The following is a 14,331-nucleotide window of genomic DNA, read 5'->3' as shown; positions in this document are numbered from 1 at the left end:
GAAATTCTGGCAGTACCAAATTTTCTGAGAATTCCGCTGAACACTAGCCTTACAAGGTCCAGCCGGTAACAAAAGCAAAAGGCGTTGAGTATAGAGCTGAATGCGGTAGCAGAGCAGCAATGCTGCAGGTTAAGCAGTTGACTTACCATCATACCTCCTCCCTATTTGTTTCCAAAATGAAACATAGTGGCTGCACAAACAATGCAAGCCATACACGGCTGCACAAGAGCATAACTGTAATGCAGTTAAGTTGGAAAGGCCAACATAGGAGCACACTAGCTTGGGACGAGATGAAACATGGGATGCAGAGATCGATCCAAAAAGCTCTGGATGTTACCATAAATACAAGATACAAATTTGTTTCCAACTAACCGGGTTTGCCTTTTCTCTTTTCTAGAGGACGATTTGGGAGTACTGAATATTTATTTTAACACTATAGATTGCACATCCAGGTTCTGGACTCATCTTGCTGCTCAAGTTCTTCTGCCTCCTCATTGAGCAAAAAAATCTGAATCAGGGACATATCCAGACCACTTCATTTCACCAATTAGCATGCCAAGCTCCTCATAAATTTCTTCACATTCGGATGAGCTTTATCCCCAACAAGAAATGTATGTACCTCATCTTTTACTTCAATCCAGCTGCAACCTGGCTCTTTTTTCAGCTTATTCTGCCTCATCATCTTCCTCATACATGAAACTTTGTCCCACATTCCAGCATTAGCGTAAATATTTGAGAGAAGAATACAAGCAGAGGAGTCTTGTGGGTCCATTTGCAAAAGAGAATTGGCTGCCTTTTCTGCCAGATCTACATTGCCATGGATCTTGCAAATGCTAAGCAGAGTTCTCCATATAACATCATCTGCTTCAAAGGGCATCTCTTGAATAAGTTTCAAAGCCTCTTTAACTTGGCCTGACCTTCCTAATATATCCACCATGCATGAATAATGCTCCAACTGAGGATCTAAACCATACTCACTCAGCATTATATTGAAGTAATGCATCCCCTTCTCAACGAGTCCCATGTGAGCACAAGCTCGGAGTACTGAGACAAAAGTTGCATGATTTGGCTTCACATTCTCATGTTCCATTTGCTCAAAAACCTTGAGGGCATCATCTCCATAGCCATGCTGAGCATAGCCACAAATCATGGCATTCCATGTTACAAAGTCCCGTTTTGGTGCTTTCGCAAATATTATCTGTGAATCTTGCATGTTTCCACACTTCGAGTACATATCAACGAGAGTACTGGATATATAAACATCTGATTGCAATTTTTGTTTAACAATTTGGGCATGTATTTGCTTGCCAAGTCCAACAGTTGCCAAATTAGCACAAGTATCAAGAACTGTTGCATAAGTGAAGTTATCTGGCTTTACGCCCATTTCCAGCATCCAAGAAAAATATCTTTGAGCATTCTCACTTTGTTTTTGCCCTGAGAACCCAGAAATTATTGCATTCCATGAAACCAAAGTTTGTTCTTTTGTTCTGTCATGTATCTTCTCTGCTTCCTCCATCATCCCACACTTACTGTACATATCAACAAGTGTGCTTCCAACAAACCAGTTCAACCCCATTCCTGATTTAATAACTCTATTATGGATCTCCATACCATAATTTAAAGCTTGCTGACCTGCACAAGCTTTTAAGACACTGCCATAAGTAAATTCATCAGGTTCCATCCTTGCATGGAGCATGGAAACAAAATAGGATAGCGTTTCCTCTTCTTTCCCATTCTGTTCATGAGCAGCTATTATTGCATTCCAAGATACAGCATCCATTCTTTCCATTTCATCAAATACATGACAAGCTTCAATCAGAGCTCCACATTTACCATACATGCCTAGAATGGCATTTGCTACACAAATATTTGATGTAAGAGTACTCTTAATTGCTAGCCCATGAACTTGAAGCCCTTCCACATGGCCTTTAATCACTGCACATGCACTAAATGCTCCTGATAAACTTATTTCATTGAAACCAAGACCAGATTTCTGCAAAAGCAAAAATAACTGCAAAGCTTCACAGCCTTGTCCATTTCGAGCATAACCGACAATAATGGCATTGTAAGATTGCAAATTATGATTGGGCAAGGAGTTAAACAACTTTCGAGCATCTTGTATATTGTTACATTTTGCATACATATCCAAAGTGGCAGTTCCAACAATTGCATCTGAAGCAAAATCATTTTTTAAAAGCATGGGCATGCAACTGAGTACCTAATCTAAATGCAGATAATCCTGCACACAACCTGAAGAGACTAGCATAAATGGACTGACTAACCCCAATTCCCTCCATTTGCATCTCTGTGAACAATTCCAAACCCTTAACAAAGTCTTCATTTTGAACACAACCTGCAATCACAGCACTCCAAGAAACCCAGTTCTTTTCAGAAATTTCTCTAAACAGAAAAAAGGCATCTTCCAAATTCTTGCATTTTGCATACATGTCTACCAAAGCACTACCCGTTACCACATCCTTATGAAAACCCATTTTCATTGCAACGCTATGAACCTGAACCCCAACATTACTGTCCTCCAAAATCGAACACGCTTTCAAAACAACAGCAAAACTCCTCCTATCATATGCAACATCCACTCTCCCCATCTTTATAAACACCTCAATAACCTTCACACAATCCCCAGCCTGCAGATACCCTGAAATCAATGAATTCCACGAAACTACATCTCTTTGGGGCATGGCCTCAAACAATGAATTCGCAACCCCCATTTCACCACACGTAGCATACCCAAAAATCAACGCATTCCATGAAACAACATCCCTCTCAGGCATCTTATCAAACACCTGATACGCGGAGTCCAAATTGGAGCATCTTATGTACATTTGAATCAAACAGTTGGTGACAAAAATAGTGGGTTTGAACCCAGATACCATCATGCGAGCATGAGCTTGTTTTCCAGGGTTTTGCGCTCGGTGATGGGTGCATTCTTGAAAAATGTGAGAGAAGGTTTTCGTATTCCGGTTGGTAGGTGTTTTTGTTTGCTTTTGTAGAGTAGATGTAGAGAAGGAACAACTGGGTACTGCTTTGTATAGAGATTGCGATATGAGTGAGGCTAGCCGAAGATGATTTCCCATGAAATTTGGAAGTCATACTTGGGCGGGGTTTTCGACCGTTACTTTCGAGTTCAAGATCATGAGCCTCAGCTCCTCAAAAGGATTCTTCGACTAAACGCACCGTTCTCAGTTGTTTTTTTATTAACAGAGGAGTCTTTATGAGATAATATAATATAATTAAATAATAATATGTATCTTAAAATATATTAAATTAATATAATATAATAAATATATCATATAATATAATAGATATTATGATTTAAATTGTATATTTTTTTATAGAAAATAATAATATAATAAAAATATATATGAGAAATTTTTAAATTTATATAAGTGTTTGTGACATTTTTTAAAATAATAATCTAACAAATAAATTTTTTATTATTTTATTTTTAAAATTAAAAGACATATCTTATAATACGATATATAAACAATACAAAAAATTAGTTTTTAATATATAATATAATATATGATTCAACTATTACAATTGTATTATATAAGACATAACAACTATAAGACAATATACTAAAGACATGTTTATAAAAATAAATGATAATTTATATCGGTACTTTAACTAAAACTATAAGAGAGTGGAGACCAGTTAAACTGCAATTGAGCCAAGTAGAGTAGAGTTAAGTATTGTTTGGTTTGAGATTAACTCGAGTTTGATATAAAAACGATTCACTTGAATTCGGTTTAAGTTTAGGATGAATACAGTTAATTCAAGTTTGGGTAAAAAAATTTAGTTAAACCTTATAGTATATATATTTATCAATTATTTTTTATATTCAAAGTTGAGTAAGATTTTAGGGAGTAAATACAAAATTTTAAAACTTTTAAGAATTTATTGATAGTTTACTTAAGATAAACCATCAACACGTCTCCAAACATAATCAAGATTAGAATACGAGTAGTATTAGATATACAACTTTATATATATATAATGATATATCATTATATGATTAAGTAGTTTTAAATTAGAGATAAATAATACCGAATCACATAATGATATATTATTATTTGTATATAAAATTATATATATTATTTTATACGTATTTTAATTAATAAAAATTTAGATATTGACATCTTGGAGCCACTATGTAACCATGTAAGAGATGGTTAGACGAAATAAAATTTACCTATATATGGGTGGAGAAAGAAGAAATAAAATTTATCTTTAAGATTGAATATGATTCAAATAGATTTGGACTCAACTCGTCATTTGGATCGAATGAATCAAGTTTGAAACAAAGATTGAGTTTATTTTTATAAACGAATTGAGTTTAAATCGATTTGAATATTTAAGTTTGAGTTAGGTTTAAATTAAATCTAAAATTAAGTTATTTTTAAATCGAATTCAAATATTAATTTTACAAATCAAGTTAAGTTTGGGTTAAAAGAAATTTTCAATCATCAATCTTAAGCAGACCATCGTTTGGACTTGACTTTCAATGAATTTAGCCCTATGTTAAAATATTCTTAAACAAACTTCCAGGACAAAAACGTTATTAAAAAAAACTCTATAATATAAAAGGTAATTCAACCAAAACTTAGGGATGGCATTGAATTATTGCCAAAAAGTCTTCATTATCCAACTTCCAGGATGTTTCCGTCTACTTTCTGTCAAAAAGAAAATTTTGCAGAATTTAAAGCATCCTCATGCCACCTTCCTCCCAATTTCCATGGTAATTCATTCATTTTCCTCTGAACTTTCCCTGAAGCTTCAAAGAAATCTTCCCCACTTCACACTTCCTATATATCCCACACATACAACTGCCCTCATCACCATTCTCATATACGCCATTGGGTCCATCTGTTGTTCCCAGGATGAAATTCAGATCACTGTGCACAACCGTGCTGCCCCTCAGTCACGCCGTCCCCGTCGTGTGCATAAGTGATCATCAGGGGTGGCCACAGCGAGTGCTCTACTCCGACGAATTGATATTCAATTTCACCGTCATTGCTCCGATGCTAATCTTGCGGCTTCCGATGACATACATCGATGGAAATCTAGTACCGACAGTTATATTTGACGATCAACAGTATACTTTCCAGGCATTCCTTTTTTGCATTGTGGGGGCCTGTTATGGCTCTGCTTACTCCATTTTTCTCCGGGAATCAAAGCCAAAGATTGCAGGCGTTGCTCATACTTTTGCTGTAGCTTCCATCGCCATAAGTGTAGCACTTTTCTTTTGGGCCTCTGCTTTCTCAGGATTCAGGTCCTGCCTTCGATTATTCCCTAGTTTTGCTGCATAAATTGCCTTTTACAATAATTTTTTCTGCGTTGGTTGTATGCACAAATTAAGTATTCTGTATATCTCAAACATAACAAGAAAAAGGCCAAAAAACTTATTCCCACGCAACGTTTAAATTATTGACAAAATCCCACCGATTAACTGTTACCGTTAGTTACTCCGTCAGATACAAGGGTAAAAGTGACTATTTAATGATAACATTAAAAATCGTATATTTAGCATCCAGAGATACGCTCATCTCTCCCGGAGTCTCCAAAAAGCCAAATCAGTACACTCTCAAGTGTATCGAGCTTTTAAAAGAAAAATATCTGAAGTCAATGCGATCATCCTAATATAGGATTGACTTTTAGATTTGAACTAAATTTATTTAAATTTAAATTTTATTTAAATAAGTTTTAAATAAATTTAATTTAAATAAATTTGAATTTAAGTTTAATATTTTTTAAATTTAAATTTGAATTTTAAAATATTCAATTATAAATTTAAAAATGTGATATAAAATAATATTATTTTAATTTTTATATATTAAAATAATATTATTTTAATAAAAAATAAAATAAAAATTTAATTTAAATTTAAACTAATTTCTTTTTAAACAAACCAAACTTAAACTTAGGTTTTATTTCAAACCCATTCTTAGGAGCAATACCCTCAACAGTACAGTCAGAGGATAGTTTCAGCGAAAAAAAATCAATTTTATGAGAATGTTAATGCATATGGTTAAATTTCGATCGAGGATCGAGAAATTTTGATACGGAATCAACAGTTTGGATCGTTTTAGAGACTGTGAGAATTAGATCCTGACGCGTGGAGGGTGCAATCGTCATTTCACTCTAAACGGTTAAAAATCTTCAATTAAAAATTATTTTTTCGAATTGTAAATGAACTTGAAGGCGACACGTGGACAATTGGCTTTATGCTTTAGGCAGGAGAAGAGAATTCATTTCGTTTCTCTTTCGAAAATCCAGTGCAAGTTTGTCTGAGGGAGAGTTTTACGTGGGTGAAAATTAGAGATGATAATTTGAATCCGATTTTAAGGATCTCGATCTTTTTCGACCCTAACGGAGAGGAGATTTTCTGATAAAAATAGGAAAAGGGGTAGGGTGGGGATGAAAAAAATCTCCATAGTCAGGGACGGGTCGGGGACGGGGATACATATTTCCCTGCCCCGCCCTGCCCCTTCCCTCTCCTCCTCGCCCCGGCCCGGCCCATCCCTTAAATCTAATATATTAATATAATAATTTCTAAACTATTAAGTTCTAGAAATTTGTACATTATGATTTATTAAAACTATAACTTTAATTTTACTAATTTTTGAATTATCAGTTATCAGCTTTTACTAATTCTGAACTATTAATCTAATATATTAAAAAGCCGCAGAATCTCATTATCATAAAATGCAAATGCACCAAATTAATTTTATTTCAACTTCAAAACTTAGTTAGTCAATCCACCAGGTTTTACACAAAAAAAATAAATTATAAACTTGATAAAATCAATTGAAGTGAATGAAAAGTGTTAAATTTAATGTTATTATAAAATTACCCTAAATCACATACATAAAGAGCTACTAATGAAAAGATTGATTATTGCATATTGTTAGATTTTATGAAAACTTTGTATTTGAACTAAAATAATAATGAATATTTTGTAGCTCTTGTAGCAAGTGATATTTTGGGAGAATATGATTTATTTTATTTATTGAAATACATAAAGGAATAAAATTTATATTTACGGGTATTGAGAGGAGATTTTTTCCTGCGGGAACGGGGAGGAGATTTTTCCCGTGGGGACGGGAAGGAGATTTTCCTTCGCGAGGAGGGGACGGGGATTATTTTTTATCCCCGTAATAGGGATGGGAGGGGATCCCCTCCCCGCCCCTCCCCATTGCCATCCCTAGTGAAAATCTTCAAAGAAAACACAACCACGGCAGCGACGACGACGACATCAACGAGTACGACTAGGAAAGACGTGCTAAGGATCAATGATTTTTTGAGTTCTCTTTTACGATATTTGAGGTATGCGACGACGGTGACTTATATTTCTTTCTGAGACCGAAAATTTTGTTGACAACGTCTTACTGTTATGGAACTGTTCTCCAGCGACATTTTAGATCAATTATTATGAATGAAAATTTGTTTCGAGTTTCAAACACTGCTTCGAGAATTTTGCATGCTCCTTCATGTTTTCAACATAAAATGCAGAATTCCGAGCAAACTAACATTCAAAAAAAATTCTAATTAAATTGATATAATTTATCAAATTTCATTTTATAAATAAGGGGTAATTTGTAATTTCAATCAAAGAGTATAAACGTGTGATCTAAAATTTATCAACTTTTCAGGGCATCTGTAATTCATTTTTAATCTAACAGAATTGGAAGGAGGGTGAGATTTTAAATTGTTAAAAATTAGCGGATGAGATTTGGCCGAATTTAACCTTGCTCAGGAATAAAGGATAATTTTGTAATTTTAATTAAAAAGCGTATATAGGTTTCTCTAAATTATTTATTGAGAAGATATGAGTAAGGATGCAAAATAAAAGTAATAATTTAGAGTGTTCATGACAAAAATAGTAATTTAGACAAATTTCAACTTGCCAATTAAGATATTGGACTTGTTTTTATAAACAAATCGAGTTTAAATTGATTTATACATTCAGATTTGAGTTAGGTTTAAATTAAATCAAAAATTAAGTTGTTTTTAAGTTGAGTTAAAACATTGATTTTACAAAATGAGTTGAGCTAAAATTAAAGAAATTTTTGGTCGTTGATTTCAAATAAACTCTTGTAGGATTTGACTTTGATCGAATTCAACCCTATGTTAAACTATTTTGAAACCAAACTTCAGGGACAAAAACGTTATTAAAAAAATTTTGCAAGATAAAACAGTTAAACCAAAACTTGGGGATGTACTTGTTATTATCCCCAAGTAAAGTTTTCGTTCTAATTACCCAACTTCCAGGATGTTTCTGTGTTCTTTCTCGGGAAAACGCCACTCTTCTGTAAAAAAGAAAAATTTGCAGAATTTAAAGCACCTTCATGCCGACCTTCCTCCCAAGTTCCATAGCAATTCAACCACACTCTACTGAACTTTCTCTGAAGCTTTAAAGCAATCTTCTCCACTTCACACTTCCTATATATCCCACATACAAACTACCCTACCCTCATCACAATCCTCATAAACCCAATTGGATCCATCTGTTGCTCTCAGGATGAAATTCCAATCACCATGCTCAACCGTGCTGCCCATCAGCCACGCAGTCCCCGTCGTGTGCATACGTGATCATCAGGGGTGGCCACAGCGAGTGCTCTACTCCGACGAATTGATATTCAATGTCACCGTCATTGCTCGGATTCTAATGTTGCAGCTTCGGATGACATACATCGATGGAAGGCCAGTACCGAATTTTATTTTTGACGATCAACAAGTCACTTTCTACGCCTTCCTCTTATGCATTGCGGCGGCCTGTAATGGCTCTGTTTACTCCATTGTTTTCCGGAAATCAAAGCCAAAGATTGCAGGCGTTGCTCATACTTTTACTCTGGCTTGCATCGCCTTAAGTATAGCGATTTTCTTGTGGGCTGCTGCTTTCTCAGTATTCAGGTCCTTCTTTTTTTTTTATTTTAAGTAAGTAATTAGGGGGTCTCGAACTCGGGACTTCTCTCAGTAAGTTCTACGGTATTCAAGTCTCGCCTTGCATTATTCGTTAGGACTGTTTTTTACAATAGTTTTTCTGTATTTGTTCTATGTATGAATTTACTATGTATACATATATACCTCAAGCATAATAAGAATTGGGAGAGCAAAATTAGTATTAGGTTAACAAAACTGATAAAGTACTAGAACGTTCAAAAAAATATTTGAGTTTGAGTCTCGATCATATTTATAAAACATTCATTTGATTTACTTAAAAAAATAATAAGAATATTAAAGTCTATTGTTGCATAATGTTCTTAATTTCAAAAGTAATTAGTCAATACAAAACTTTGTCCTCTCATATTCAGATCGGTAAATCTTTAATGGTGAAATATAACTAAATTCACCAAAACCAAGATTACATATCAAATAAGTGAAGAAAAATTATTAGCGGAAGCCTACCTTAACCCTAAAGGTGGCAAAATGGGCGGATCACACGGCTAAATACAGGTATATGTTCTAGATTTTTGGATCTGTATTTAGGAGTAATGATTTTTGTAGGTGGGTATGCTTGCGGGTACCCATGGGTCAATTTTTTTTTTTTCTATTCATTTTTTTTTTCACTTTAATATCAAACTTATAATATATCTTATACAAATTTTACATATTTTCTTTCCTTTTGCCATGAAATGAACTCAAATTCACCCTAAAATTAAAAAAATTGTTGTGTTAAAAATACATTTAAAAAATATGAACATTAAACATTTTGTTATAAATATTCATTGTATGTTTAACGTTAAAATTCTTCAAATTTATAAGAAACATTTTTATAATTTGAAGTAAATTTTTGTTTCTCCACATAATATTTACGTATTTGAAAAGAAAAATATTGAAAATTAAGAAAATAATATATGAAAATAATAAAAACAAAAGAAAAATAATAAAAAAATAATATTAACGGAGAACTCGTAGGTTGACTCGTACCCATCAGGTGGGGTACAAGTTTAGAAATCATCACCTATATAATTTGATTTGTACTAGTTTACTCGCATCCATATCGATCCGACCCACACTTGGCCAGACTTGCCAAGTCTACTAAATCTGTAGCAAAGTGAAATCACGTGATTGATCGTCTTTTATGTTTAGAATCTATTTGGTGTGAAAATCTCTTTGCATTACTCAGTAAGAAAGTCTCTTTTTTATGTTTTTCTAATAAAAATGCATAATTTTTCATTGACAAATCTATTCCATTTTCCTCAAGTGTTTTTTTTTAGTAAATAATTAATTATAGAGTTTATAAGTATGGTAAAGACTCGAATCTAAATCTTCTCTTTAGAAATTCTAATATTCTACAAATTCTGTTAAGCCTTGATTTATCATCAAACTTGTTAAACTCCATATTTTCAAATAGAGTTTACAAATTTTTGAAGGCAAGTCCACTACTTTGATTTCCATTTATCCTACCTCTTCAAACTCAACTCATATGTTTGTAGTGATCCAATTAGCTTATCCAAGTCCATCTTCTCCATATCTCTACACTCTTCAATGGATGTGACTTAGAATACACAACACCTTCCTAACAAATTTAGCATTAGAATAAATTTTACCCGAGACATAATTCATTTGAAATACCACAAATTTGAGCATAATAGTCAACAATACTTTCACCCTTGAGCATAATTAGGTTTTCAAAGTTTGTGGTTAATCTTTTAAGCCGAGTCATTTTTTCACCGTTTTAGTTGCTTCATTTCTAATAAAAAGTTTATCGCAAGAATCGTTAGCAATGATTTCATATTTACCAATAACTTTCATTTGATTAATTGAAACAACGTTAAAAATGACATAGATAATTCTAAATTTTGAGTTAGCAAATTCTAACTAAGTATTAGTCCATAGTTTAACAAGTTTGGGTTTGAAAATACCATCATCAATAACTTTAGGGGGTGATCACCGTTTGCAACAAATACCCAAAATCTTTCATCAATAAATTTTAAAAAAGAATGCATCCTTTCTTTCCAATATGAGTAATTAGTTCAATCTAATATGAGAGGTCTAGTTTTAGAGTCACATTCATGAAACATATCCATTCAAAGGAAGTAACAAGGTTCATTAAAGTTAAAAACAATTTCAACAATAATATTTTAGAGATTCAGATGTCACTTTGATATCAATTGAAAATCTACTATATGAGTTTGATTAGACACTTTAGACTGTGTTAGGGTTATTAGTCTCTCACTTCACTCTTAAACACACACAATCAACACTAATTAGGTAGAACATTTTTTTATATACATTCAATAAGATTACAAGATTTCTCTAATTTATATATATATATATATATATATATATATATATATATATATATATATATATATATATATATATATATTATAAATTGTTTATATTCTAAAATTCAGTTATTTTATATATTAATTCGATGTTTGAAACCATTGTTCTTTTTTTTTTTTTTTTTTGCTTCCATGATTCTAAAAAAAGATTAGATATAAATTATAATGGTAGTTTATATTTGTTTGAATTGGTTATTTTTTATTGGTGGGGGTGTTTTTTTATATATTTTTAAAATTATAGTGTTTTATAGTTTTTAAAAATTTTATGGACAGACTTCAAATAGATTCTAAGCCCAACTCAATTTAATGAATTAGGCTTGAACTAAAATTTTGAGGCCCAAATAGACAAACTCAAAGTATGAGCTTGAAAATCTTTTTGGGCTCAAACTTAAACAGATCATATTTAATTCAATAGGTCTGATTGACATGCCTAATTGCTAGCATTTTGTTCTAGTGAAGGATCATATATTGTTATTAAGTTTGAGTACTTTTACATCGTTGTAAATTGGACACTTATACAAAGTAGGCTTGAACTAAAATTTTGAGGCCAAATAGACAAACTCGAAGTCTGAACTTGAAAATTTTTTTTGGTTCAAACTTAGACAGATCATATTTAATTCAATAGGTTTGATTGACATATCAAATTGTTGGCGTTCTGTTCTAGTGGAGGATCATACATTGTTATTAGGTTTGAGTACTTATGCATCGTCGTAAATTGGACATGTATACGAAATAGGCTTGAACTAAAATTTTACATCGTTGTAGATTCTAAGCCCAACTCAATTTAATGAATTAGGCATGAACTAAAATTTTGAGGCCCAAATAGACAAACTCGAAGTTTGAACTTGAAAATTTTTTTGGGTTCGAACTTAAACATATCATATTTAATTCAATAGGTCTGATTGACATATCTAATTGTTGGCGTTCTGTTCTAGTGGAGGATCATACATTGTTATTAGGTTTGAGTACTTTTACATCGTTGTAAATTAGACACGTATACGAAATAGTATGTTCATTAAGAAAATCATAATTAATTAAGGCTATTTTGCATGTTTATATTGACAATCAAAGGTGCTTAACAATGAATATGTCTACCATTTGACCACATAGTGATCAAACAAGGATTTTTTGAAGAAACTAGGTATGAGTTGCGTTTGTTCATGATTGTAATTATAGCATTAATTACTGATAACAACATTAGTGAGCAAATGCAAGAATTAATGCTATATATCCAATGTTATGATCAGATTCAGTTGTGCTCAAGTTGCATTGTTGGACTCAATCAATCATTTATATCCATTTTATAGTGAATTAATCTTTATCCACTTCAATTATACTATAATAAATTAATACATCAGTAGCAAACGATGATTTTCTCTTCTTCGTGAATTCACCTAGATAAAGACTAATTTTTTTTTTGACAAAAATGAATCCGAAAGAAGGGAAAGAGAGGAAAAGAAGATGTTGATTGTTGGAGAAAGAGAAGAGTCGTTGAAAAATTGAAGTTTTATAAAGAAAAATATAATTTTTTAAAATTTAATATTAAAAAATTATTAATTTTTAAAATTTAAATAAATAAGATAATTTTTTATATTATTAATTAAATAATATTTTTATCGTTAAAATAAATTTTTTTATTAATTTTAATAATTTATAAATAAATATTTAAATTTTATTGATAAGGGTTTGAAAACAAACTAAATTTTAGGTGAAAATAAGCCTTTTAACCTATAATAAATTAATACATCAGCAGCAGAAGAAAGAAACAAACTTGTCATTTTCACTTATTAATGGAACAAGTCTTATTTACGGCTCTCATCGTGTCCACAAAGCCAATCCTAATCAAACGAAGCACTAATGGTCCTTCTTCACTCTCGAGAAACCTAGTGGCTCTTGGAAGTGGCATTGCCTCGTATTTCTAACAAGCAAAGCTCCCTTTCTCATGAATCCTTTTCATTAAGATATTTTTTATCTTTAAAACAGTGAGGGTGGGGACTTGGAAATATTACTTCAATCATTTTGAGCTTGAAAATGGTAGTAAAAGATGTTGGAATTTTGCTAGCCCCTTGGTTTTCTTATATCTATAAGGGAAAAAGGACTATCTCTTACCTAAATTTTAACACAATCTCAAAAGTATACCTATAATAGATAAAAAGTTTCAAACACCTATCCATCTCTAAATCGTTATTAAGTTTTTTTGTTAAATATAGGGGTAAAATCATTATTTTACTGTTTATATTGAAGTTATATAATTTTATAGTATTTTTCTGCTCCGATTTTAAAAATTAACATTTTATTCTTATACCTTAATTTTGAAAAATGACTTTCTCTCCCCCTCCTCCCAAAATCCCTAATTTTTTTCACTCTCCCTCTGACACTGACTATGATGTGGCTGGAGGGAGAGTGATGAGCATCGTCCAGAGGCAACCTTCCCTGGATAACGGACCATCATCCATTCTCTGGACAATGCTTGTTGTCCATTTTGGACAATGCTGGTCGTCCATTTTGGACGACACTTGTCATCCAGAATAGACGACTCTCTATTATCCAGAGATTTGGACGACGAAACATCATTTAGATCTGGACAACGAAACACATCTAGATTTGGACGATGATGGTCATCCAGATTTGGACGATGAAATGCGTCTGGATCTGGACGATACTCGTCATCCAAATATGGACGATGGTTGTCCTCCTTGGAAGATGAGATGATCGTCATCCAAAGGTCAATCTTGGGACGAAATCTCCTTCGTCATTGGTAGGTCGTCACTGGAGAAAGTGGTTGGATTTTAGGGGGGAAAAGTGAATTTTTTTTAAACTTAATTCAGGAGAAAAATGTTAGTTTTTCAAATTAAAGAGAGAAAATGAGATAAAATTTTAATTATTTTAATATTATTGATAAAATAACGAATTTGTCTCTTAACCCTAATAGAAAATATGTGAGTGTATCCTAAGAAACTAAACTTTGAGTAGATATTTAGGTTTTTCATCCGTCATAGGTATACTTTTAAGATTA

The 14,331-nt window shown here is 32.3% G+C and overlaps 1 pseudogene; it reads right to left on the bottom strand.

The window, feature by feature from the left end:
- Positions 1 to 399: 399 nt before the first annotated feature.
- On the bottom strand, positions 400 to 3,195 carry LOC123198165 (annotated as a pseudogene).
- Between the last annotated feature and the right edge of the window lie 11,136 nt (positions 3,196 to 14,331).

This window comes from Mangifera indica, chromosome 15 (assembly GCF_011075055.1).
Source record: "Mangifera indica cultivar Alphonso chromosome 15, CATAS_Mindica_2.1, whole genome shotgun sequence".
NCBI lineage: Eukaryota > Viridiplantae > Streptophyta > Magnoliopsida > Sapindales > Anacardiaceae > Mangifera > Mangifera indica.
Note: the sequence above shows the minus strand (reverse complement) of the source record. Positions and strands in the feature narration are given on the sequence as shown.